The sequence below is a fragment of the Aplysia californica genome, unplaced genomic scaffold (genome assembly GCF_000002075.1).
Source record: "Aplysia californica isolate F4 #8 unplaced genomic scaffold, AplCal3.0 scaffold00623, whole genome shotgun sequence".
Lineage (NCBI taxonomy): Eukaryota > Metazoa > Mollusca > Gastropoda > Aplysiida > Aplysiidae > Aplysia > Aplysia californica.
The window spans coordinates 102,904-107,487 of NW_004797893.1; the positions used below are offsets into that span (position 1 = coordinate 102,904).

Consider the following 4,584-nt stretch of genomic DNA (forward strand, 5'->3'; position numbering starts at 1 on the left):
GGGGGGAAAATGACTCGGCCCCCACCATGCCCTTGGCACCTGGTATGGGATGCTTAATGAGACACAACTCAGTAAGTGCATGGGGGAAATAGGATCGGTTTGTTCTGTAATAGTAATAGTAATAGTAATCGTAATAGCTAATAGTACTAGCAATAGTAAAAGTAATAGTAAACTGTTGTGCCAAGGCAGACTGATGTATCTGCAAAAATGATCAATTTTTGCATCTTCGTTTAAATGGACGTCCATACCCATTCTGCATCTTGTGTCAAAGGCAGGAAGCCGTATCTGCACTACAAATAGGATATTACACTGTGGCAAACAGACGTAACTGAAGGGCCATGCCCATATTTCCAATGGCAACGTGACGTAACCCAAAATGATAAAAAGTGTAGTTACGTCGCTCTGCCTTAGCACGCAGAGCAGTAGTATTAATAATGATTGCGCTTATATAGCGAACATCCGCGCTCTACAGCACGCTCTATTCGTTTTAAAACTACAATTACTTCAGTAGACCCGAGAGCACTCAGAAACGTTCTCGGCTTCCCAGAATGCAGACCGATTTCAATAATATCCGTATAATGACGTTAGCAGTCGCAACGTTTGGGATTTGATCAAGTTCTCTGTTTGCCTAAACAGGTCGTTTAGAAACCGTCTAGCCTCACGTTTTGAGATGGTGCAAGTTTACGGAGCGACAATTGTCCAAAAGGAGTAAAAATATCCGTTTCTTCGATTCATTATTTTGACAAGCGCCTGATTTACCATGACACTACACATATTAATACACGTATAACCAGTTTTTGGCATGCTTGACACTCGCACACTTGACAATTGTTCGTTGAACTGACAAGGTTTGCAACTGTTGCCGTCAGTATGTGGAGTCACTTAAGATCTTGCATCTCCATTCCTGTCAATAAGTCGGCTCTGGATTAAAGAAAAACACGAATGTCTCTCTTATTTGAGCGTCGACTGAGAGATGCGAGGGTCGACCGGCGTCTGTTGCGTGGCGATGATGATGATGATGATGATGATGATGATGATGATGATGATGATGATGACGATGATGATGATGATGATGATAATAATAATAATAATAATAATAATAATAATAATAATAATGATTATGACTAAAGCAATAATATTTGAATTTATTTAGCGTATGTCCACGCTCTACCGTATGCTCTTTGTGCTTTAAAACTAATATTGCCCTAGCATAACCTAGAACACGACCCATAAATATTCTCAGCTACCCGGGAAGCATTCAGTGCAAGCTGCGGATTACAGGCACTAATACTCGAACAAACTGACGCTCTCTTTCGCTGTTTATAGCCGTGTTCCCACTCCCATCTGGGTGAACAGAAAATTCGTGTAAATTGCCTATCCTATGGACACGATGTGGTCGGGTCTCTGATGGGATTCGAATTGGCGACTTAATGGTTGAGGCTCCGAGAGCCGAAACACTAGACCACCGACGCCCCGCGAGTGCCTGTTGACAGGATCTGATCGGGATGGGTTGGGTCGATTAATGGCGGCTTCAGTGCGCATGGCACATAGCGAATACCCAACTGCCTTGCTTCATCAAATAATTTGACGTGGGAATTAAAGCAGAGAAACCTTCGACCTCTGGAGACTGAGAACTTGGTGAAAAGGTCATTTCCGGCACCGCGCGGCGTTGTTGTTCCCAGAACTTACCGTTCACAACACAGCCATTTCCTTCATTTGCCGCGCGACCTCAGCGCTTTCTTGTCGTATATCTCCATTTTTTAACAGTGAAACTGGGACTTCTATTTAACCCCACTCTTTGTTATGAACTGTTTTCACTGTTATTAAAAATGGAGATACGATAAGAAAGCACTGAGGCCGGGTGCCGTCTGCGGCATATCGTGGTTACTGTTGAAAGAGGTTCTTGAGAATCATACAAACACACGGAATTTCAATAGCTTTCTATTAATGTCTGAAACTAGTTAACGTCGTTCATTATCGCATCCACATATACTTGATTTCGCAGGATTTGATTGAATTGTGCCAAAGTGGTAGCTTTTTGTCCTTCCAGGACGGAAAATCTGGTTGGCTGCGACTGGATCCAATGAATCAAATGTACCAAATGGGCAATGTGGACTGGATACGGCGTTTAGTCGTCGCATACACAGAAATAAGACGTGTGTTCGATTCCCACGTTGAGAGGTAAAAAAAAAAAATTTGAAAATCTCCGACTCTCTTTTGAGACGTTGTATCCTTCTCTGCCCAGGTTGGTTCTCACAGGCAGGGTCGATGCAGCCCGCTTCCTAAATAATCTGGATGGTACCGAAGGGGTCGTAAAACACCCGCAGTTTCCATTATAATAACGCATGTCTAGCTCATTTGACAACAAAGTCCTTTCCAGTTGAATATGTGTAGGAATGTATTCATCACTTTGATTTCTCTCCCGACATGATGCTGTAGACACGGGATAATCGAACAATTTTATACCCAACGTCACACTGTTTACCCTTTTAAGTAAGAAATCATGTGAGTGTGTGTGGAGGGGGTGTCTGAGTGAGTGAGTGTTTGTGCGGTGTATGTATGTCTGTGTGTGTGGTTGGGGGGGGGGGGGGGGGGGGGTGAGATGAAATGGGATATGGGTACATCATGGAAACTATATACAATGTTACAACAACTTCCAATTTTAGCGGAAGTCTCTTATTTACTGGAAAGTGACGTATTTTTTTCTCTCTTTCTTTGACTCCTTTCCTTCCAGCTTCTCAGTACATGAGTACTTTTACCTTCTTGTCCGCTTTTTTCCTACTTATCCCTATCTGCACCGTTGTCTACGATGTAGCGGTTCAGTGCTTCGCCGTCGCTCGCAAAGGTCAAGGGTTCGATTCCTTTAGGAAGAGAGGTTTTTTTTTACCCCCGAGTATCTCCGTCTGTCTGGTGGAACATAATATTTTATTTTAGGCCAGGTTGTTTCGAACAATAGGGGCCGAAGTAGTCCGCCTGGTAAATGATATAGATTGTGTTGAATTAAGTGCGGGTAAAATGATTAGTTTACTAATCCCCCCCCCCCCCTCCCTCACTTTCACAGTGGCATACGAGTCAATACAAGAAGCTCTTGCTGCGTAAATGTTAAACACAGAACCACTAGTCGAAAATCTTATCTGCACAAATAGGTTTTGTCTTGCTTTCCCCAGTTGTTATCTCCAGCCACTTAGTTTGTTTACACGTGTGTTTACAATGTGTCGATGACGAGATCTGTGCCCTACTTTCCTTTACTGCTTGCTGCAAGCAAACCGATGTCGTCTTGTATATTTTTTCCAATTTAAAATCCACGTGTAGCCATCCGAAATGTGACATAAACATACTTCTGCTATTCATTATACAGTAAGTACTCCAAATAATATCTGATTAGTAAAATATATAACATTTGTGCTTCTTTTTTATTTTTCATAAGCCCAGAAGTATTTTACTGTTGTTGTTGCTGGGTTGTTGTTTTTTTTGGTTTTTAACAACAATTCACGAACGAGGGAACGTAAATAGAACGAATTCTCCAGGAGTGTTAAGTGTTACCGCAGGCCGCAGAACGAGGTCGGATCCCAACACAAGTGAGCTGGGCCTGGTGGGAGAGTGGTATGCCACTTTGTGTTCGTAATTGAATTTTGGAGGTAACGGACGGCGATGGGTACAGGGCTAGTCGAAGTGTTTCTTGCTGTCGGGGACAAACTAGGACGGACTATAGTGCTGCGCCATTTGGGGGAAACGGAATTTCATCGATTCTTCTGAGCATGAAGTCAATATTCGTGCTATTCGAATGATGTTTCTGAATGTTTGTTTTTCTTTAAAAAAAAAAAAAAATTAAATTTCTACTTTTTGTGTCTCCTTATGTTTTCTTGAGCAATATTAAAATCCACTGCCGGCCTGCTAAGCCAGTCGCAGTTTCACCAGAGCCCCGTTGGCCAGCAACGTTTCGGGGTGACCCGGGTCGGCCTTCACGGCTAGCGTAACGCCTCAGTGACATAAAGTCACACCGTACTTCACCCAGACCCAGCTATCCCCTACTTTGTCCTGTTTGCATCTTCCACGGCGTGGACGAGGGGTTGGACTTCGAGAGACAAAAAAAAATTAAACACTTTTTATAAAAAACCCATCAGCAACATTTGCTATTCAATTCACTATACTGTTCAAGGCGCTATTCTCTTATCTGTTTGTTCAGTAAAAGTCGACTAAAAGTAATTTCAGAACTTACTTTAGTTATTTTAGATATGATATTATTATTATTATTATTATTATGCTCTAATTTTACGACAGGTTGAAAAAAAAAAGTAGACGATTTTAAGTCCGTATTAATCACACAGCATTCGAATACGCCTCGAATATTTGAATGTTGAATAGTAAAGTCGAATGGGCTCAACTTTAGTACACTGTACGTGCAAAATATTGACAAAGAATAGAGTCGAGTGAGAAGTAACACCATGTTGTGTGTGGTTAGAGAAAGAGCCTCCCCTCAACAACATCTAGTCAAAGTTCATGCTACCTATTGTTTTTTTTCTCCATCTCCTTTCTTAAACTCTCCCTCCCTCTCTCTCTCTCTCTCTCTCTCTCTCTCTCTGT

General features: G+C 42.1%; 1 protein-coding gene across 1 annotated transcript in view; it reads left to right on the plus strand.

Annotated features, from left to right (window-relative positions):
- Positions 1 to 2,974: 2,974 nt before the first annotated feature.
- The window catches only part of LOC101863055, a gene marked incomplete in the record, with an annotated part of 75,885 nt that continues 74,275 nt past the window's right edge, over positions 2,975 to 4,584 (plus strand). Inside the window, 1 exon segment of the mRNA XM_013087691.2 lies at positions 2,975 to 3,357.